Here is a 24,070-nt window from a genome sequence, read left to right as displayed (position 1 = left end):
GTTCATCTGCATGTCTTAGGCAGGTATGCAACCCCACCTTTCCCCATTATCACCCAGCATACAGCACTTCCACTGCAGCAAGGGATTCTGGGAAATGACATGCAAATGAGCACACAGTGTCACTTTTTGCCTCAATAACCATTTTTAACATGGTTCCCTATAGGCTTAAGCTTGCTGCATGGTCACAGCTTTGAGCACAGCCAGGGTTAAGGTGCATACCCAGAAAACCACCCACAGACAGCTCATTTGCATGTCATTTCCCAGAATCCCTTGCTGCAGTGGAAGTGCTGTATGCTGGGTGATAATGGGGAAAGGTGGGGTTGCAGACCTGCCTAAGACATGCAGATGAGCATACAGCTATATTTGCATATTTGCTTTCCTGTGGAGGGTTTTTGTCACTTTTTTTACTCACCATAACTTAACTCAGTATTATGTTTTATATATATATATATATATATATATATATATATATATATATATATATATATATATATATATATACACACACACACACACACACACACACACACACACACACACACACACACACACACACACACACACACACACACACACACACACACACACACACCCAATGTTATTTTAGCCATTGTCTTTCTGCAGTATGACATACACAATGCACTAGCGGTAGTGTTTCGAATCAGCTGAGCAGTGAATTGGTCGGAGCTCCCTCACTATTTCAGCAGCAGCAGGGGCAACAACAAGTCTACATCTGTGTATAGTGTCAATACTTGAGAGGAAGCACCAGAGAGCCATAACATTCTATTAACACCGCTTCACCTTTAAGCTAAATACTCCTCTCTAGTTCATTACGAACAGTTATTATTTGCTTTCTAAAGGCAGTGGTAAATACACGTCAGTGATGAGGTACCATATTTGAGAAGATTTATTTCATTTGTCATATTTGTTTAATATTCCAACATTTTTGCACTGATTTAACATCTGCAATATAATCTGACAGTGTCGTTGATTACTTTGATCTTTCTCTTTTCTGCAGTCACAATGAATATTTTTTTTTTCCAGTTGGAATGTTTGACAAATGAAGATCAGCAAATATGCCTAGACTATTGCATTATGCAATAATATGCTGGAAATAGCTAATGTTCCAGGTTTGATTCCTTTCCCACCTCGTTAAAATATTCATGTGCCATTTTTAAGATGTTATTCATCAAACGGTTTCCAGGGCAACATATATCACTAACAGTTGTACTCTTCAGTGATTGACTGCATGATAATGTGCTTCTGCGCCCAATATGTGGACTCATTGTCACTCTGATGAGTCATCTTCTTGATTTTGTTGACGCTCACAGTCATTAGTGTCTTGTCCATTAGTAAGTTGTCTGAAAAGCCAGTGAGCCAAGAAGTAATGGCACTTAACATAGGAAGAGGAAACGGGGAAATAGAAAAAGTGTCTTGTGCACACTTATCATCATCAGTGAAGAAATGTAAGTAGTTATAAGACATTGCTATAAATTAACAATCATCTTGAAATGACCTTGCATGGACATTTCTTAATACAGATGTTCGGTGGCTGGCAAACATTAGCCATAGCATTTGTAACAAAGAAGTTATGACTATTTTGGACCGAGGAACTTTGTAATTGGCATTCTTTATAGCATGATCTACTTCCATGTGCAGATGTAGCGGACTTCATTGCTAATGCTGATACCACAACATTTTGCATTATCACTCACAATACCACAGAGTATCTATTGGATTAAATGGCAGTGATAACGCAGAGTATCACAGATAATGCGTCAGCGGGAGTGATTACTTTTGCTACATTTGGAACTTGAAGCAGCAATTTTACTATGTACTTGGGAGAAGATTTTAACTGCAATAGAATAGGATTACATGTCTTTACACACGACCAGTCCCAAAAACTCTGTAAAGAATATGCCACTGGGTGTACTTTTGAAGGAACCCTGTCACAAAGATTCTCAATGTGTTTGCTTTGTGTTCTTACTACACCTGCTAAATTAGAAGAATGCCTTCTGCTACATGCAGTAAGGATACTCTGCGTCTGTATTGGTGTTTGCAGTGGATTATTTAAATTACAGGCACTGGGGCCAACCTACTATTTTAAATGAGAAGCCGATCAGGAACATTTAAAGTTGAAACAAAAGCTTTGTAACTGGTGGATTTCACTTCTTCATCTTCTAGAGTCATGTTTATAATATTTATACAGTGCTACAGTATACACAATGCCAAACATTTGCAGGCCCAACTATACCTTACTAGTATATTGGTGGAGCCCAAGTTTTATCAGACATCTTCACTGTCTGACTCATCCATCATACAGAATACATTTAACCTTTACAATGCCAGGAGTCTTCAACCTGAAATCCAGTATCATGACCATGTTCTCCCTATCATATGGTCTCAAAGTGTCATTTGATGTTGTAAACGGAAGAGGAAGCTCGCCTCTTTTGTTCCAGAGTAGTGAACGCATTTCCCCTCCAGAAAACAAGCTTTAAGAAGGGCCTCTTACTGCAGCAATCTTTTGTTTTTAGAGAATTACTGTTCCAATGTGAGGACGGAGCTGTCAATTTAGGCTGTCTTGTGGGAAGATTGATACTTGCCTCCGGAAATAAATATTTGTAATTGTTAGTAGAACAATAATTCCTAAAAAAATAAAATAAGGAACACTATGTTTGCCGTAAATCAGAGGGATATCAGAATGTCCGACCTTCAAAATGCCTGCAAAGGAAACAAAAACAGGAAGGGTCACAATTATTTAGGCGTTTGGAGCTGACGGAAAGATATAGCCCCTGGGTTGGTCAACTCAGTCCTCAAGGGCCACCGAAGTCAGGTTTTAAGGATATCCCTGTTCAGTCATTGACTGAGCCACTGATTGAGCCACCTGTCCTGAAGCAGGGATATACTTAAAACCTGACATTTTGGTTGGCCCTTGAGGTCTGGAGTTGGCCACACCTGATATAGCCTAACTAGAGACATAGAATCCCCCCCCCCTTCCCCTCTCCCCTGTATTGTGTGTTGGATCAAACAGAGATGAAAGAGATTCTTTGGAGATGACATGAAAACACTTTGAATGAAAGAGGATCTACAAGCTCTGCTGTCCCAAATAAAGCAAACGATCAAGGATCTCTGAAATTAAAAACAATGTCTCACAGATCAATGGCAGAGTTGTGGACCTAGAAGAAGAAAGTGAGGACTGTACGGTTATGCATGACACGCTCTTCAGAAAACTACATTATCAACAGCAAATGACTGTAGAGCTTCAAAACCAAATGGAAGACTTGGACAACAGTGGTCAAATAAGGGGCATTCCAGAAACAGTTAGGCCACAAGATAATAACAATTACCTCCAAAAATGGGTAACTTTTTTGTTGGAGTATGAGGTTGGCTCTTCAATCACAATCAATAGTGGACATAGGGCACATAGGGCACTAAAGGCCAGGCCATTACCTTGCCCCTCCCAAGATGTATGGCCATAGTGTTGGCCCTCTCCCTTGCATTTTATATTATTTACTTGTATGTTTCATTTTGTTATTTGTTGTTGCAATATTAGTTTATTTTCTCATCAAATAATAATTTATAGGGTATGGTTAGAATGTAGGATAGTATTTGCAAAGTTGAATAATATCCAGACTGTCAAGGGTTGATCTTCGGCTGGAGAGGATCCTAGTGGCAAGAACCACAGGGAGCTTAGTCGGGGTCATAAGCAGAGGTCAGAGGCAGGTGGCAGATAGTGTAGCCGAGGTCACAAGTAGAGGACAGAGGCAGGCAGCAGATAGCGCAGTCGAGGTCACAAGCAGAGGTCAGCAACAAGGAGACAGGAACAGGACAATAGCAACAGCAGCAGCAAACACAGGAACCTAGCAAGAGCTGGAGGAACCAGTATAAACAAGCACTGACAGAGAAGAAGGGGAAGTTTATATATGCAGGCTGAGAGGTAGAGCACAGGTGCAGAGGTGTCAGGTTTCGGGGTCTGGAATGTTCTTTGAGAGAGCTAGCAGAGTAGCAGCAGTCCCAGTGGATAATCATGAGTACTGCAGGCTAAAACATGAGAGACATTCAAAAGTAATTTATATTAAAGCTGCAGTTTAAGCTGTCATTTAAAAAAAATATTATTATTTTTTCCATTCAATATGTGCATCAATACAATCTACAAACATACAAGTGATTAGCTAAGTTGCTGATCGATCCGTTCTCCTTTAATCGATCGCTGAAATTCAGCTGAGGGTTCACTAAATGCATCTTGGGTAATCTTCTGCTGCACTGACAACCAAAGTTCTGTGAGGAAGATCATGTGACCAGGCATGCACAAGATTCAATTGGTTCACTGCTAGAGAGGGCAGAGCTCAAAAGGGTGATGCTGTTTCCAAAGGGGAAGGGAATGTGACTTTGTATATGGTTGCTATAGAAACAAAAATGCCTGTTACATTAGAATACATTAAAAAGGTCTTTAAATTGTTTTTTTTTTGTTTTTTAATACTACAAGTATTTTCTCATAGTACCGAACTGATTTATTTTTAAAAAAAAACACACGTAGGATATTGCTTCAACTGCAGCTTTAAAACAAACACAAGAAACAAAAGTGAAGTTACAGGGGGATCAGGTTACCTGTCCCCAAATCCCAGCAGATACCTCATAATGTCACTTAAAATAATGTTACCTAATGAGAAGGGTTTGAATGCCATCAAAAAAGGAAGGTAGCTTTTGCTGAATTTAAACAGTTACAAGACTTTTAGTTTACAGTTAAAACAATCTCACTTCTGAGTTCAGCAAGGGAAAAGAAAAATGGAGTAGCAATCCTCTCGAATAAAAACTTCCCATTTCAGATCCCAGCACACAAAACAGGTAAAGCTGGGAGGTACAGAATATATTTGTTAATGGGAAATTTAAAAACAACACATCTTACACCTTCACAAACATGTATGTTCTAAATTCAGGACAAAAGCTCTCCCTGGAAATTATATTATCTCAACTGGATCATTTTAAAGTCCCACGAGATTTCATTATGTCCCATGAGATTTTAATTTAATTTAACATTAAATCCTTCAACAACTTGCAGGGAAAATTGGCCTTGAAATCCCCCAAATTAGATGTACAAATAAAATATTTAACTCCTACCATCGACTAGATCTATAAAGAGTATTTCATCCAGATGCTAGAGATTATTTAAAAAAATTAGCTCTCATCTTAAATACGAGGGGAGAGGGGGAGGGATGGATAGAGAGGGAACGAGAGAGGGATAGGGAGGGAGGGAAGATGTTTAACAATCCTAGTGTGGATTTTGGATTCAATATGAATCTGAGAGCAGATTCTTAAAAATCCACTCTGATTGTATCCAATGGCGAATTCTGATTTTTTAGTACCCAATCCGCTGACGGATTTTGGTAGGGGGGAAATATTTGGTCTTAAAAACCCGAGAAATTTCGGGAAAAGGATTTGGACTGGTTCTACTCATAACATATCTATACCTAATGTTACAAAGTAAATATAAATCGTTAGTGAATTTTCTAATTTTATGATTAATTTCTTGAAATCTGAAGACTTAGACAACCAAAAACAGTTGGGCATCTCAAAGAAAATTTCCATTTCAACTGGGGTTCTTCTTCAGTGAAATATTTAGGGGTGAAAATATCCCCACACCTGGACAACCTCTTGCAAGAAACGTACACCACGCCTCTGGTGATGCACCTTTCACTGACAGGATCGTGCTCAGATGCCATCCATGGGTAGTCAGGTGCAGGAGGGCGCGAGATTAACTGCGGGGGGTGTGGGGTTTACAGAAAACTGCACGCTTCCTGAAGGCACTTAAATTAAGTGCCGGGGAAGCGGCAAAGGCCTCTGTAAACCTTACTTACCGTGGTTCAGCTGGCATCTGGAGATGCATCGCAACGTGGAGTCAAATGACACCACGGGGTCATGGGATGTCGCATTGCAATGGCAACGTGACATCATGATGCCCAGACACTGGAAACCACAGTAAGGAGGAGGGAGGGGGTGTGCGGAGAGCAGGACAGCCAGCAGGGTGGCGCAGGAGAAAAAGATTGCGCTCCCCTGATCTAGGACACCTGTAGTGTTAACTTGGCCTTGGATTGGCTCTACGATCAAGAGTCAATCATCTGCTTCAACTGTGTACCTCTCATCCTATTGGTTCACAGACCTTTATATGGCTACATGATGATGAACCTGCACACTGGACGTGGCCTCTCAGCTGCAGGTCGGTGTTTACAAATGCCCACCTCAGCCTCGCGGTCCCGTCCTGTTTGTGGCGAGCACTCGTTACACCCTGTCAAACTAAGACCTCACTTTGTAAACAGCATCCAAGTATGTATCAACAAGTTTATTTGGCCAAATAGGACTCCGATAAAAGCTGCCACTCTATTTAGACAGAAATAAAGGGGACACCTGGGAGTCACTGATCTTACAAATTATTGTTTAGCTGCAGAAATGAATAGCTTAATGGATTGACACGTGAACAGAAGAAATAAATTGTGGGTGCAAACAGAGAATAAATATACGGAGGCCGAGATTTAGTCTGTTGGATGAATAAGTTCCAGGGACCAGCAATATCTAATACTTACCCATTAATCAATAACGTATTATAGTATTAGACTTTAGTAGCAGCCGATAAGCACTTTATTATATTTCCTTCATCCCTCACACCCAAATTTCCATGAGTGCTAGCAACAAATGGATTTCAGAGATGGAAAAATGCCAGAATTAAAAGAATGTTGAATCTGCTCTTTGTGGATAAGCTCCGGACTTTGAGTGACTTTAAAGAAAAATGTGCCTGGCCTGACACAGAATACTGGCAATATAGTAAGATAAAGCAGTATATAACTACACATAAGAAGAGAGGTTCGACCTTACCGCAAACATCACAATCCAAAACAATATTTTTATGTCTGAGTTCTGTAGGACACAATTTATTAACAATATATCAACTTCTATTAGATTTAGTTCCCAGGTAAAAACATACCTTTGTCAAATCTTGAGAGAGAATTGAATGCAGATATTCCAGCCAAAGAATGGGGCAGAACATAGGAAATAACAGCCTCTTCCTCAATCTCAGATAAATATCGTAAACAATATTTAATAAAAATACTATATGGCTATGAGGTTTCACCATTTGCATCTAAATTCTTCAAAATATTTCTGAAGGGTTTCGTGTCGCATATGTAGTGGGACTATCCCCTAAACAGACTTTTCTGGAAAGGGGTGCTGAATAAAATCAATTAGATATCAGAAGTAGAAGAGCTTTGGGATCCCAGAACGAGATCTCGAAAGATCCCAAATTTTGAAAAATATTTAGAGCTGTACCTTCAGATTGTGGCAAAGGATTTATGAGATGAGAAAATATCTCACATTGTATTGTTATCCAATACATTCGAACATATATCTCTGTTCAAATCCAGGTAATGTTGAACAGGTGAACTCCCGTGACACTATATACCAGTGGTTCCCAAACTGTGCGCCGCTGCGCCCTGGTGCGCCGTGGCTTGGCTAGAGGAGCGCCGCGATTTCAACCGGACAGGCAGATAATTCTGATGCCTGTCCGGTTGAACATTTGCGGGTAGGTCGCCGCTTAAACATTTTGCTGTGTGCTCTCCTACCCCAACGCCATCTTTAAATCTCAATGTCAAGCGTGGCCACCATCTACTGTCCCACATGGCCTCCCTCATCAATGTCCCTTGTGCCTGCCGCGCCGACGTGCCATCTCTAGTTGTCCCACGTGGCGATTGCGTGTGAGGGGGGGAGGCGATCGCGTGTGAGGGGGGGAGGCGATCGCGTGTGAGGGGGGGAGGCGATCGCGTGTGGAGGGGTGGGGGGGGCGAGCCCGTGTGGGCTGGGGAGCGGGGCGAGCCCGTATGGGCAGAGGGGCGAGCCCGTGTGGGCAGGGGAAGAGCCCGTGTGGGCAGGGGAAGAGCCCGTGTGGGCAGGGGAAGAGCGCGTGTGGAGGGTGGCGTGCTCGGCGGATGCATGCTGGTCTGAGGCAGCAGGTACTACGAGCACGGAGACAGTCATCCTGCACTTGTGCAAACAGCTACTAACGAGGATGCAGACAGGAGTTAACAGTGGGGGCAGAGTCAGAGATAAGCTAAGGACACATTTTTTTCTTTGGGGTGTGGGTGGGGGGAGGGGGATTGGGGCATGGGGGCCAGCCTGGGGAAATAAAAATGATGGTGGGGGGGGGGAAATAAGATGGGGCATGGGGGCCAGCCTGGGGAGGTAAAAAAATTCTGTACCCCCCTGACCCCCACTCCCTTCCCCCCTTTATATGTTATTATGTTTTCTGAAAAAATAAAAATATATACGTTAAAAAAAAAAATGATGGGGGGGGGATAAGAAGGAGCATGGGGGCCAGCCTGGGGAGATGAAAATGATGGGGGGATGATAAGATGGGGCCAGCCTGGGGAGATAAAAATGATGGGGGGGGGGATAAGAAGGGGCACGGGGGCCAGCCTGGGGAGTTAAAAATGATAGGGGGGGATAAGAAGGGGCATGGGGGCCAGCCTGAGGAGATGAAAATGATGGGGGGGGGGAGATAAGATGGGGCAGTGATGGGGGGCAAGGATGAGCTGTGATGATGGGGGCCAGGATGAGCTGAGGAGATGATGATGGGGGGGCCAGGATGAGCTGTTGTGATCATGGGGGGAGGTGGTGGTATATTTTGTATTGGGGAGGTGGGGGAAAATTTATAATGTATTGGGGGGGCGCGGGGGTATTTTTTATATGTATTCGGGGGGTGTGGGTGTCTAGTATTGTGTCCAGTATTTTTGGACAAGCAACCTGGCAACCCTAGGCACGTTCTATAAGGCCGGGTGCGCGCACGCAGAATTTTAGTTGGCTGACGCTAGTCAGCCATTCTATAATGGCGCAGCGCGCGCACGGCAGGGAGCAGGAAGCCGACAGACAGCAGCAAAGACGGGGAAAAGATTATTTTACGCCGCTACCGGTGCTCAAATGTGTGTGTGTGTGTGTGTGTGTGTGTGTGTCAATGATTGCACAAATAAAATAAAAAAATATTTATTAAACTTTTTTTTATCTTTAAAAAAATCTTATTTAGGGCTTTCTACACACACACACACACACACACACACACACACACACACACACACACACACACACACACACACACACACACACACACACACACACACACACACACACTGCAGCTCCCGGCTCTATAACAGGGAAATGCACGCGTGTTCGCATAGGCACGCACGGCCGCATGCAGTATAGAATGGGCCCTAAATGCAGCGCTTGCAACGCGGGAAACCAAAATAGTGAAGGGCAGCAACCGAACCGGACCGTTTGCGTGTTCCATGTAAGATTTTGGAGCCACCTCTCGCCCTCTCACCGGCTGCGGGCAGCGACAGCAAGAGGAGTTCCCGGCGCTGTCTCCTGGGGGGGCGGTTCATTTGTTTATGAGGCGCTCCGCACCGCTGCAGTGACCGAATGAGGTGAGCGCGATGCTGCCGGTGCCAGGAAGCTATTGCCGGGGCTTCCCTGCGGCTCGTGTTTCATATCTCTACCACCCGTCACTTGTCTGCCTGTGTGTACATAGGAGGGCGGGGTGCGGGCTGTGTGTGAGAGAAAGTGTGTGTGAGTGTGAGTGTGAGTGTGAGTGTGAGTGTGAGTGTCTGTGTCTGTGTCTGTGTCTGTGTCTGTGTCTGTGTGTGTGTGTGTGTGTGTGTGTGTGTGTGTGTGTGTGTGTGTGAGAGAGAGAGAGAGAGAGAGTGAGAGTGAGAGTGAGAGAGTGTGTGTGTGTCTGTGTGTGTGAGAGTCTGTGTGAGAGAGACAACAACTGCGCACTGCAACTCTTCGGTATGTATATACAACTTTGTTTTCACTTTGGGCGCCGTGGAAAAATCCTGATCGCCTTAGGGAGCCTTGAACCGAAAAAGTTTGGGAACCACTGCTATATACCATATATATACAGTGTATATATATACATATATATAGGACCTGCATTTTTGGTTTACCTTGATGTTTGGTATGCAGGCTTACGACGCTTTGGCCAAAGGGTTTAACTAAAAAACCAAGAAATTACTATTATTATTCAATTATTTAAACTTTATACTCATTACCATATATGTTTTGTCAATTTGATGTAGCATTGGGCACCCCTGTCTTCTGATGTATACATTTGCCACGTTCAGTAGCACTCATTTTGGCATAAATATATATTCATGATGTGTTGGAAGTAGGAGTTTCAGCTATCTGGGAATATGTATGTATGTATGTATGTCTTTATTTGTATAGCGCCATAAAATGTACATAGCGCTTCACAGTAGTAATACATGTCATATAAATAACAAATATAAATAACAGATCATGGGAATAAGTGCTTCAGACATACTGTAAAAGTAACATTAAGGAAGGAGTCCCTGCTCCGAGGAGCTTACAATCTAATTGGTAGGTAGGGAGAACATACAGAGACAGTAGGAGGGAATACTAGTAAGTGCGTCTGCAGGGGGCCAAGCTTTGTGTCATGTGTCCATGATTATCCAGTGCTACTCATATGCTTCTTTAAGCAGATGTGTCTTAAGGTGGGTCTTAAAGGTGGATAGCGAGGGGGCTAGTCGGGTATTGAGGGGAAGGGCATTCCAGAGGTGTGGGGCAGAAAGTGAGAAAGGTTTAAGGCGGGAGAGAGCTTTAGATACAAAGGGGGTAGAAAGAAGACATCCTTGAGAAGAACGCAAGAGTCGTGATGGTGCATAGCGAGAAATTAGGGCTGAGATGTAATGAGGGGCAGAAGAATGTAAAGCTTTAAAAGTGAGCAGTAGAATTGAGTGTGAGCTACGCGATTTAATCGGAAGCCAGGAGAGGGATTTCAGCAGGGGAGACGCTGAGACAGATTTAGGAAAGAGTAGAGTGATTCTGGCAGCAGTGTTTAGGATAGATTGTAGGGGAGACAGGTGAGAGGTAGGAAGGCCGGACAGCAGGAGTTGCAGTAATCGAGACGTGAGAGAATGAGGGCCTGAGTCAGAGTTTTGGCAGTTGAGTAACAGAGGAAAGGGCGTATCTTTGTGATATTGCGGAGGAAAAAGCGACAAGTTTTAGAAACGTTTTGAATATGAGAGGAAAATGAGAGAGAGGAATCAAGTGTGACCCCTAGGCAGCGTGCTTGGGCTACTGGGTGAATGATCATATTTCCAATAGCAATGTGGAAGGATGTAGTAGGGCCAGGTTTGGGAGGTAGTATAAGGAGCTCTGTTTTTGCCATGTTAAGTTTCAGTCGGCGGATGGCCATCCAGGATGATATTCCAGAGAGGCATTCAGAAACTTTGGTCTGTATAGCAGGTGTAAGGTCAGGGGTTGAAAGGTAAATTTGTGTGTCGTCAGCATAGAGGTGATATTTAAACCCAAAAGATGTGATTAGGTCACCTAGAGAGAGTGTGTAGAGAGAAAAGAGAAGGGGTCCCAGGACAGAGCCCTGGGGTACCCCCACAGAGAGATCAATAGAGGAGGAGGAGGTGTTAGCAAAAGAGACACTGAAGGTACGATGGGAGAGGTAAGCGGAGATCCAGGATAAAGCTTTGTTCCGAATACCAAGAGTATGGAGAATGTGAAGGAGAAGAGGGTGGTCCACGGTGTCGAATGCTGCAGAGAGGTCGAGTAATATGAGCAGAGTGTAATGACCTCTGTCTTTGGCAGCGTGGAGGTCGTCAGTTATTTTAGTGAGGGCTGTTTCAGTAGAGTGAGCAGTGCGGAAGCCAGATTGTAGAGGGTCTAGTACAGAATAGGTGTTGAGAAAGTGTAGCAATCGAGAGAATACAAGACGTTCAAGGAGTTTGGAGGCAAAAGGCAGGAGGGAGACAGGTCGATAGTTAGAAGGACAGGTAGGGTCAAGCTTGCTGTTTTTGAGTAATGGTATAACGGTTGCATGCTTGAAGGATGAAGGAAAGGTACCAGAGTAGAAGGAAGAGTTAAAGATCTGTGTGAGCATAGGGATTATAGAAGGAGCAAGAGGTTTTAGGAGATGGGAGGGAATGGGATCAAGAGGGCAAGTGGTAGAGGGAGAAGAGGAGATCAGCAGTGATACATCCTCCTCCGAGATAGCAGAAAAAGAGACAAGAAAGACAGGAGGAGAGTTGGGAAGCATTGTGGGATGGGAGGAGGCAACAGATGGGATGTTCTGCCGTATGGACTCCACCTTTTTCTTAAAAAAGTCAGCAAAGTCCTGAGGTGAGATGGAGGAAGAAGAGGAGGCAGCTGAGGGTGGTCTGAGTAGAGAGTCAAAGACAGAAAAGAGACGGCGTGGGTTAGACTTGTGTGTGTTGATTAGTGATGAAAAGTAGGTTTGTTTAGCCTGAAAGAGGGCAGAGTTGAAACAGGATAGCATAAATTTGTAGTGAATGAAGTCTGCGAGCGTATGAGATTTCCTCCAGAGGCGTTCAGAGGAACGAGTGGAGGAACGCAGCATGCGTGTGTGGGAGTTTAGCCAGGGTCTGGGGTTAGAAGGGCGAGGACGGCAGAGAGAAAGTGGGGCATGAAGATCAAGAGAGGAAGATAAGGCAGAGTTGTAGTTCCTGACCAGGTTGTCAGGGTCTGAAGCAGAACTGAGAGAAGAGAGGGAGGAGCGTAAAGTGCAATCAAGAGCTGGGAGGTTAATAGAGCGCAGGTTTCTGCAAAAACGAGGGCGAGATGGAGATGGAGAGAAGCGAGAGAGAGAAAATGAGATGAGGTGATGGTCAGAGAGAGGAAAAGGGGAAATAGAGAAATCGGAGAGAGAGAAGTTCTTAGTAAAAACCAGGTCTAAGTAGTGGCCATCCTTGTGGGTGCTGGCTGCAGTCCACTGTTGAAGGCCAAAAGAAGAGGTTAGAGAAAGAAAGCGGGAAGCCCAAGGGAGAGAGGGGTCATCAATTTGGCAGTTGAAGTCCCCAAGGAGAAGAACAGGGGAGTCTGAGGAGAGAAAGAAAGAGAGCCAGGATTCAAAGTGAGAGAGAAAGGCAGAAGGGGGATGAGTAGAGGAAGGTGGGCGATAGATGAACCGCCACATGGACCGGGAGAGGAGAGAAGATCTGGACTGTGTGAGCCTCGAAGGAGGGAAAATCAAGAGAGGGGGGAATAGAAACTGTTCTGTAACGGCAGAGAGAGGAGAGCAGGAGCCCCACGCCTCCACCCCTGCCACCAGGGCGTGGAGTGTGGGAGAAGGAAAGGCCACCATAGGAGAGGGCAGCTTCCAGAGCAGAGTCAGACTGAGTGAGCCAGGTCTCAGTTATAGCAAAGAGAAGCAGGGAGTGAGAGAGAAAGAAGTCATGCACAGAGAGGAACTTGTTAGAGAGGGAGCGAGCATTCCAAAGGGCACAGGAGAAAGGGAGAGAGGAGGGAGGGTGGCAGGGGATGGGTATGAGGTTGGAGGGGTTGACACCAGAAGGAGTAGAAGTTGCATGTGGAAGGTGAGGACGAGAGCAAGTAGAAATAAGGCAGGGACCAGGATTGGGAGAGATATCCCCAGAAGCAAGGAGGAGAAGCATGGATAGAAAGAGGATGTGTGAGGATGATTTGTAGGGGTGTGTTTTAGTGCAGGCGGCATAACTGTGTGGTGACAGAGGGCGCAGGTAAGAGAGGAGTTCATGTGAACTGAGAAGTGGTGAAGTAAGGAGAGATGGCGAAATATGAACAGAGTTAGAGACATGATGAGGCTGGTGGAAGGAAGTGCATAATTTGAAAATAAGTGAGGTTACAGTAAATATAAAAAGTAAATGTGGCATCACAGCAATAGCAATGTGTTGAGATGTGCAGTGTGGGATGATAACCTCCTTTCCAGCGTAGTTCAAATGCAGGAATCAGAAGCAGTAGATTGTGTCCACTTTTTCCACTTCTTTTTGAACTTCCTTTTTAAACTTCCATACTACTTGAAAGATTTCTACTTCTACTTGAACTAACTAACTAAAATTAGCTAAATAGACAGCAGGGTATGAGGATTGCAGGACACACAGACAATTTGAGATGTTTTTACCTAAATTGAACTAAAATTAGCTAAATAGACAGCAAGGTATGAGGATTGCAGGACACACAGACAATTTGAGATGTTTTTACCTAAATTGAACTAAAATTAGCTAAATAGACAGCAGGGTATGAGGATTGCAGGACACACAGACAATTTGAGATGTTTTTACCTAAATTGAACTAAAATTAGCTAAATAGACAGCAGGGTATGAGGATTGCAGGACACACAGACAATTTGAGATGTTTTTACCTAAATTGAACTAAAATTAGCTAAATAGACAGCAGGGTATGAGGATTGCAGGACACACAGACAATTTGAGATGTTTTTACCTAAATTGAACTAAAATTAGCTAAATAGACAGCAGGGTATGAGGATTGCAGGACACACAGACAATTTGAGATGTTTTTACCTGAGAAAAGACAAGAGATGAGATGAGATGAGATGAGAAGCAGATCAATGGTTCCAACTTCCTTTTTAAACTTCCATACTACTTTAAAGATTTCTACTTAAAAGCATTTCTGCTTAAGAGCAAAGGCTGCAAGCAGCAATGGCTGTTGTAAGTTTACTTATATACATTTAGAAAGTTACCTGGTTGGTACAACAAACTTAATTAGCACGTGAGGGATGTTAAACCAAATTGTTTTTCAAAGGTGGGTGTTGTCTTGCACAAGTGTGAAAGATGAATTAAATTAAGGCAATAGGGGGATGATTTCCACACAGACAATTTGAGATGTTTTTACCTAAATTGAACTAAAATTAGCTAAATAGACAGCAGGGTATGAGGATTGCAGGACACACAGACAATTTGAGATGTTTTTACCTAAATTGAACTAAAATTAGCTAAATAGACAGCAGGGTATGAGGATTGCAGGACACACAGACAATTTGAGATGTTTTTACCTAAATTGAACTAAAATTAGCTAAATAGACAGCAGGGTATGAGGATTGCAGGACACACAGACAATTTGAGATGTTTTTACCTAAATTGAACTAAAATTAGCTAAATAGACAGCAGGGTATGAGGATTGCAGGACACACAGACAATTTGAGATGTTTTTTACCTAAATTGAACTAAAATTAGCTAAATAGACAGCAGGGTATGAGGATTGCAGGACACACAGACAATTTGAGATGTTTTTACCTAAATTGAACTAAAATTAGCTAAATAGACAGCAGGGTATGAGGATTGCAGGACACACAGACAATTTGAGATGTTTTTACCTAAATTGAACTAAAATTAGCTAAATAGACAGCAGGGTATGAGGATTGCAGGACACACAGACAATTTGAGATGTTTTTACCTGAGAAAAGACAAGAGATGAGATGAGATGAGAAGCAGATCAATGGTTCCAACTTCCTTTTTAAACTTCCATACTACTTTAAAGATTTCTACTTAAAAGCATTTCTGCTTAAGAGCAAAGGCTGCAAGCAGCAATGGCTGTTGTAAGGTTAAATATGTGTTTTTTATATATATATCTGTGTGTGCTGTGTGTGCTGTGTGTGCTGTGTGTGCTGTGTGTGCTGATGGTGAAAGGTGGGGTTGCAGACCTGTCTAAGACATCCAAATGAGAATACAGTAATATTTCCATTTGCTATATGCATTTCTGTGGAGTGTTTTTGTCACTTTTTTTTACCCACCATAACCTTAATAATGTGTGGTGAAGACCTACTCTTAGTCTCAAACCAGCAGAGCCAGCAACCAACCTCACACTGATGAGACCCACAAGGTCGAAACAGTCTGTCTGTGAGTGGGTTTACTGGCTTTGCATCTCATCACAGTCTATGTTTTAAAGCTGTGTCCTAAAGCAGCATACATTGGCTTAAGGGTTGTTCATGTAATGTGAACTTCAGACAAAAGGTGGCACTGTGTGCTCATTTGCATGTCATTTCCCAGAATCCCTTGCTGCAGTGGAAGTGCTGTGTGCTGGGTGATAATGACACACACACACACACACACTCACACACACACACTCACACACAGATACACTCACAGACACACTCACAGCCACACTCACACAGAGACACTCTCACACAGAGACACACAGACACCTCACACACAGACACTCACACACAGACACTCTCACAAACAGACACACTTAGACACACATTCACACTCACACACTCACAGACAGACACACTCACAGACAGACACACTCACAGACAGGGTATTCATTGAAAGGAGGGGCCCACCTGTGCAGCAGTTCATCCAGCCAGTCGGGAGGTGCTGTTGGTCGGGCGGGAGGTGCATGAGGCCGGGCGGCAGGTGCGTGAGGCCGGGCAGCCGGGTGTGAGGTGAGTGAGGTCGGTCGGGAGGGCGGTGCTGGAGGTCGGGCGGGAGATGGGAAATGCGGGGACATCTATTCAATATTACATTCCCCGGGCGAAGCCGGGTACAGAAGCTAGTAGGTAATAAAAATAAACACATTACAATACATATTAACCCCGTAGTAGCCCAAATGGTGAGCGAGTCATGGGTTTCCATTACTAGCTAACCACTAAAAGCTACAAAGGGGTTCAAATTAACATTTAACTGCACTAACTGCCCCCCTTGGCTCCCTCAATGTCTAGTAAAGTGAACCTGCCTTTTGAAACTGATCCGCGGCTAAAAGGAACTTGCAAATTTGTGTCAGATTCAAATTTCTGTGAAATGCTGCCCATCTCTACTCCACTCGATACATCCCATTATAATATGTGTGTTGTCTAACTCCGCCCTAACCCCCACTTATTGCCAAACCCCAAATTGCAAACTGGAGCACAAATTGGAGCTAAGGTCTTGAAATATTGACACTGGGTGAATATGCCCCAGGTTTGCTTCAAAATGGCCTTGATAACTAGACAAAAAAGGTTTCAATGAGTGACAAGAAAAGATCATTTTAATAACTTTAAAAATCATAGTAGCATCCAACGTTTCGGTGCATACAAGAACTCATTGAATCCTGTCTATTTTTGGTGTGCTTTGCTCCATTTTTCCATGATTACAGTACTATATCTTGACCAGATTTTCATAACACCCATTCTTGATACCTAGTATTGGTTTAGACCCCTGGCAGGGGCATCCCAAGTCTGGATCTGATTTTCTATTTCTTGTTACATTGACCCTATACTACAGTATTTAACATTAATAGACTTTTTTTTGTTTTCAGTGCATACTCAATATATATTTCAGAGTGTAAGAGGGGGGGATATTCATTAAGCTGTGATAGTGCTAATCAGGGCACTATCACACAGAAACTTCCTTTGAAACCAATGAGTTTCCATGAAATCGAGCCCTTATCGGCACAATCTCAGTTTAATGACTAACCCACTTATTCTGTGAACAGGTTGCATATTGGAGCAATTGCTATTTCAGTAACAAAATCTAATTTCCTATGCGTCAAATGTGTAGATCACAAGTTGTCCCCTTTTTTATGCTTCTTATTCTCTTACTCATTCAGTCATTAATCATGTTTGACTATTTTTAATTTACAGCATTGCAACCATCATTTTCTGTTGGCAGGCGTGTTGAGCTCAAAAGGCTATTTTTATCCCACTTTTCTTCCCCTTCAGTTTTTAAATGATGCATTGTATTCTGTGCCTGCATAAAGTGCTTTCTATCACATGCAGTAGAATCTTGGTATGGATTTAATTCTCACATAATTGGCAGTTCATTCATATTCACAGATTTCACAGGCATTATCGCTGAAAACAAATCAAGTAAATGTGATTAGTTAACATTATTTATGAACGACTGAAATTGCCCGTGGCTGAGATTGGAAATTAACAGAGTAACACATTTTATTTGGAACATCTGATCATTTTTTTTAGAATCATGGTTCAGAGTTTCCAATGCTTTTTACAGCTAACTGCACCGACACACTTTATTCGAGCAAATACCCAGTATGTACCTGGCAGATACCTGGAATGCGCCGCTCCTCACCTCTGGCAAGCCCCGTTGCGTTTGCCTTCCCAGCCTGGGTTCATGCCTGGCTGATGGGCGGCTGATCTGTTAAATGATAATGATTAGGATTTAATAGGCTGCAATGCTTCGCGTGTCTACCAGATGGCATAAATTCATGAATTGTAATGCAGTATATATATATATACTGTGCAGTATTGCAGCCAGCGGGAATAAAATGCTTCAATCCCTGCTTGGAAAATACCTCAATGCACTCGGGCAGAAAACAGTCACAAACCTCAATACACCCGGGTATACCCGAATTCGTGGGACTAGCCGAGCTCGAATAAAGTGTGTCGCCAGTGTAATATGTGCAATGCTAAATTATAGTGTCGACAATCCCATCAAAACAACAGAGATTCATTACATTGTGTGTCTATGTGGTATTATCTACTGTAGAGAACCTTCGAACAGTATGTTAGCATTCCTAAAGCAATAATGCACCTCTCGAAAAGTAGTAGAGTTAAACTCTTCAACAATAGACCTGTTACATCATTGTGAACAGTTGCTTCAATAGATAGAGATCCAATCAGTACAGCTGTAGCAAGACTTACTGTCCCCGGTGCCGCGGTCGATGAAGTCAAAGTCTCTGGCGCCAGAGATGGTGTCTGCCACGATCCCGCCGTGGGGGCTCCATGCTTCCGAATGAGACCCCCACAGCATTAATTCTCCGGTACATCGACCATTGCGTTTGCGTTGCCGCGGATGGCAGAGACACCAGAGTCAATACATCTGTATACGCCCAGGTCTTCCACAGGTTCCCCAAACCTACTTCATTCACCCAATTGTCATGTCATTCATTAGTTAAACTGCAGGCCAGGATTTTGGGTGGGGCATGAAAATGATCTCACTGGGCATTTTATTTCATTTTTTCACTTCAAGCAGCTGTACCAAGTGAATGATTTTAGACGTGGAACACAATTAATAAGGGTGTTACTAGTACCGTATGTGCTACGCGACTCACATGTAGGTTACGTGATTCCATGATGCAAATAAAACTGATGTCATAAAGAGTCGAGATGGGCAGAAATTCCAGGACTTGGCTAATTTTGGATATTACCAGTTTGTTTAAACGAAACAATATGAAACTTCAACAAATGCTAACCAATTATATCTGACGTTGAGAGCCTGTTTGCCCCAACTAAAGCAGAGAGATTTGATTGCACAAGTAGTCCAAAAAAGTAAGAAAATTGGAATGTTTTGAATATATTGACCTAAAAAGAAATATAGACTTGTTTTTACTTTGTACATAACGTTTCGCCAAGACCCTTTGCAATGTGAACCAGTACAGGTTTGCATATCTCTAGCAAAGATATACATATCCATATGAAAAAGACAACCAACGGCAGTGAGGTGGTATCTGAAGATGGGGTTGGGCCTACGAAACATCATGCCAGCTCCTCACTGCCGTTGGTACAGTATGTTGTCACTTTGTCCTTTTGATTATTTATACTTTTGCTTTGTACATTTATGTTTTGCTTTTTTTGGTGTGTAATGACATTTTGATACTGTGCATATATGTATATGTAACACCCCTTCCCTCCTCCTAAGGGTTGATATGGGTGTTATGGTGCTAACCTGTTCGGCTTACAAGAGGCTTGAGCCTCTGTGCTGGGTGAGCCTGGGGTGACTGTTGCAGCGCCTCCGCCCCTGAGGATCCCAGCGTTCGTGGGATAACCCATCACGGGAACAGGTATACCTATAGGGTATACCTCAAATAAAAACAATCCAAACAATGTATATGCAACACACTTTACTATGGTCCCATAGTACTCCTTGCAATACAATATAGACACAATTAACAGTCTCCAGTAAGTAACAACAACCCAATTATCCCCCCAAAGTACTGAGGGTGCCCTGGGCACCTAGAACCTGGTGACAAGCAGAACAATCCCACCCAGGGACATATGTGAGGGCAGCGCTACTCTCCCCGTGTGGTGTTGGTGCACGTGGGTACCTTCCTGGGTACTCGGGTACACCAGGGTATGCTCAGACAAGCCGCATCTGTGATGCCACGATGCAGGGACTCAAACACAATCCCCTTCTCACCTTAAGTCCAGTAGTACCGTGCGGCCGTTCCACCAGTCCTGGGGAATCCTCCGCTGGGGTTCCGTCTGGTCCGCTAGATCTTCCGCACACTAAGGGGCAAGTCCCTTATTATTGGCCAGTCCTACAGTACTCCACTATGGTGTAGGGGAAACGAGTTGGGGCCTATGAGAAATGGGTCGGGCCTAGTCCAGGGAGCTTGACTAGCTCCCCGGACACTATCTCTCCCTTCGCCGGCTCCGTCAGGACTGAGCACGCCACTTCCAGTCCGCAGAAGAAATCCTGAATGACAGGACCTTCTCTTCCTGCATCACCAACCTCAAGATGGCCGCTGCCTCACACACGGTCCATACGTATGTGGCTGTGCCAACCACAACATGGCCGACACCACTCACTCAAACCCTCCCATGCAACGGGAACACTGCCAGGGAATAGGCAAGGTAGGGTACCCTGCTACATATATATGTATATGTTTATATGTGTGTGTATTTATATATATAATTACATATATTATATGTATATGTTGTGACAAACGGCTTACTCCGGGGCTCCGTCGTTTGTCCGGGACTGTTTAGAACACGGTCTTTTAGGGTAGGTTAAATGATGAGGCGTCACGTACTGTTCCTTTAAACAGGCTATGCCTGGTTTATTCAGTCCCAGGCCCTGAGACTGCCACAGTGCATACAACAGAAAACAGATCAAAACAAAAGCTGCTCACCTGAGCGATAACTTAACTTAGATATCCCTGACTCAGGGTTGGAAGTGGCTTTTCCACTTCCAACATCAAAACACGGTACTTTTGCAGTCTTACACAAATGAACAGAAAGATTGAACCTGTTTGGGGAAGAGGCTTCTCCCCTCTGTAGTTCAGCAGCCTTCCAGCCTCCTGGCTCTTGTGGGGAGACCAGAGCAAACAGGAAATCAGTCTTTCATACCTGATTCCTAATTAGCATGACAGGTCACAGAAATCAGGCAGCAGACAAACTCTGGTCTGGATCTCTCATCCCTCAGTTCCAGCGCTTGCCAAACTGTGGGATGGAGTGTATGTATTATAAGGCTGCACTCCCAGGCCAAACAGGATAGAAACTGTCTAGTATCCTGGGAGCCCTATATACGGAATTTATTACCATCCCCTGGTTTCTGTCACATATCCTCCCCCCCAGCTCAGACCTCGAGGGATGAGCGACCATGGATATTAGGGAGTGCATCCTTGACAACCCGTCAGCATTGCCATGTTTGTGCCCTGACCTGTGTTCCACAGAAAATTTAAAGGGTTGTAGGCTTAGGAACCACCTGGTCACTCTAGCATTATTTTCCCTGTTTTGACACATCCAGGTAAGGGGTGCATGATCTGTGACCAACCGGAATTTTCTCCCCAACAGGTAGTATTTGAGCGTCTCTACAGCCCACTTTATTGCGAGACACTCTTTCTCTACTATGGAGTAATTTTTCTCCTGGGGATTTAGTTTCCTACTTAAATAAAGGATGGGGTGCTCCTCACCTTGAGACTCCTGGGAGAGTACCGCCCCCAGCCCTACCTCAGATGCGTCGGTTTGGACTACGAACTCTTTGGAGAAGTCAGGTGTGACCAACACTGGTTGGGCACAGAGAGCTTCTTTCAGGCTTCTAAAGGCCTGTTCGGTTTCGGGGGACCACTTTACCATTAGCGGTCCTCTTGCTTTTGTGAGGTCAGTTAGTGGGGTTGCCTTAGTTGCAAAATTGGGAATAAACCTTCTATAGTACCCAATTAACCCCAAAAAGGTCCTTACTTGTTTTTTTGTAACTGGCCTTGGCCAATTTTGTATCGCCTCCACTTTGAGTGTTTGGGGTTTGAGTAAACCTCTGCCAATAGAATATCCCAGATACTTGGCCTCCTCCAGACCAATAGTGCATTTAGCGGGGTTAGCAGTTAGTCCAGCAGACCGGACTGCGTCAAGCACAGCTTGGACCTTTGGAAGGTGGGATTGCCAATCTTCACTATGGATTACCACATCATCCAGGTAGGCGGCAGCATACCGAGCATGTGGTTTTAAAATTTTATCCATCATTCTTTGGAATGTGGCGGGAGCTCCATGTAAGCCAAAAGGCAACACCTTATACTGAAAGAGGCCATCTGGGGTTGAGAAGGCTGTCTTTTCTTTTGCCCTTTCTGTGAGGGGAACCTGCCAGTACCCTTTTGTTAGGTCTAGGGTTATGAGATATCGGGCTTTGCCCAGTCTCTCTACAAGTTCATCTACCCTGGGCATAGGATAAGTATCAAATTTTGACACCGCGTTTAGTTTCCGGTAGTCATTACAAAACCTTGTTGTACCATCTGGCTTTGGGACTAAGACTATAGGGCTGTTCCACCCACTTTGGGATTCCTCAATTACACCTAGTTTTAGCATTTTTTTAACCTCTAAACTTATAGCCTTTCTTTTGGCCTCTGGGATTCGGTACGGTTTAAGGTTAACTCGGACCCCCGGTTCAGAGACTAGGTCATGTTCAATTACGCTAGTTCTACCTGGCCGTATAGAGAAGATTTCTTTGTTTCTTTTCACTAAATTCTGAACCTCTCGTTTCTGATGAACAGACAGGGTTTCAGCTATGCTAACCTCTGGGTCAGTTTCTTGATTCTCTGACGGACCTGGGGGTACTAGGGTTAACAAGACTTCTCTATCTTTCCAGGGCTTGAGTAGGTTTATATGGTAAATTTGCTCAGGTTTCCTCCTACCTGGCTGTCTTACCTTATAATTTACTTCTCCCACTCTTTCCAAGACCTCATATGGCCCATGCCATTTAGCAAGGAATTTACTCTCCACGGTGGGAACCAGAACTAGTACCCTATCACCTGGAGAAAAAATTCTGACCCTAGCACCCTTATTATATGTATTCCTCTGTGCTTCTTGAGCTTTCTCCATGTGTTCCCTCACTATGGGTAGGACTGCAGCAATGCGGTCCTGCATCTGGGCAACATGCTCTATTACACTTCTGTAAGGGGTAACCTCGTGTTCCCAAGTCTCTTTGGCTATATCCAGTAAGCCCCTTGGGTGTCGGCCATACAATAGTTCAAACGGGGAGAAGCCAGTGGATGATTGGGGAACTTCCCTAATGGCAAATAACAGGTACGGTAACAAACAATCCCAGTTTTTCCCATCTTTATCAACCGCCCGCCGTAACATGCTCTTTAAGGTTTTATTGAACCTTTCCACTAAACCATCTGTTTGTGGATGATAGACTGAGGTTCTGAGATGCTTGATTTTTAGGAGTTTACATAGCTCTTTCGTTACTTGGGACATAAATGGTGTTCCCTGGTCAGATAGAATCTCTTTAGGAATCCCGACCCGGGAAAACAGAACTACTAACTCTTTTGCTATGTTTTTAGCTGAGGTGCTACGTAGGGGAACTGCCTCCGGATATCGGGTGGCATAATCTAATATTACCAATACTGCTGCGGCACAGTTTATTCGAGCATTTGCCCGTTCTGTGCCGCAGCAGTAGCCTGGCGCGTGCCCGAGTGTGACGGGCGCACGCCGAAGCAGCGGAAGAGCGCCCTCCGATCGGGGCGCTCTCCCTACCGCTGCCGGGTCGCCGGGTCCCCCGGAACCCCCTGCCGCTGTCCCGCGATCGCGGGACACCAGGGCTCCCTCGGGGAGCCCCTGGACACGCGTGCAGCGGGCGCACGCTCCCGATGACGCGTGACCGCGCGTCTATGACGCGCGGCACGCCGAGGGGCGGCCACTAGCAAGCCGGGAGATTTCCCGGCTTGCGGTACCGACCACACTTCAATAAAGTGTGTCGGTAGTGTATATGCTGATGTCCCCTAGCAGACTTTATTAGGGGTCCTACTAGATCCATAGCAATCCGGTCAAATGGTACCTCTATTATGGGAAGGGGTACCAATGGGCTGCGGTACGCCTTGAACGGGGCGGTGATCTGACATTCTGGGCATGAGGAACAATAATTCGTAATTTCTGCCAGAACCCCAGGCCAATAGAAGCTTCGGAGAACCTTTTCTTTTGTCTTTTCCACCCCGAGGTGTCCCCCCAATGGATGACTATGTGCGAGGTGTAATACTACGTTACGGAATGTCCGTGGTACCAACAATTGTTTAGTTGTAACTGATTTCCTTTTATCAACCCGATATACTAGGT

At 44.3% G+C, this 24,070-nt stretch overlaps 1 long non-coding RNA gene across 1 annotated transcript in view; it reads right to left on the bottom strand.

Moving 5' to 3' along the window:
- Nucleotides 1–2,497: 2,497 nt before the first annotated feature.
- The window catches only part of LOC142491910 (uncharacterized), an 81,133-nt gene continuing 59,560 nt past the window's right edge, over nt 2,498–24,070 (bottom strand). The window contains exons 2-3 of the long non-coding RNA XR_012800583.1: nt 16,148–16,356; nt 2,498–2,721 (exon numbers count right to left, since the gene is read on the bottom strand). This is a non-coding gene — a long non-coding RNA (uncharacterized LOC142491910). The remainder of the gene's footprint in view (nt 2,722–16,147; nt 16,357–24,070) is intronic.

The sequence above is a fragment of the Ascaphus truei genome, chromosome 4, assembly GCF_040206685.1.
Source record: "Ascaphus truei isolate aAscTru1 chromosome 4, aAscTru1.hap1, whole genome shotgun sequence".
Classification (NCBI taxonomy): Eukaryota; Metazoa; Chordata; class Amphibia; order Anura; family Ascaphidae; genus Ascaphus; species Ascaphus truei.
This window is presented reverse-complemented; position numbering and strand designations above follow the sequence as displayed.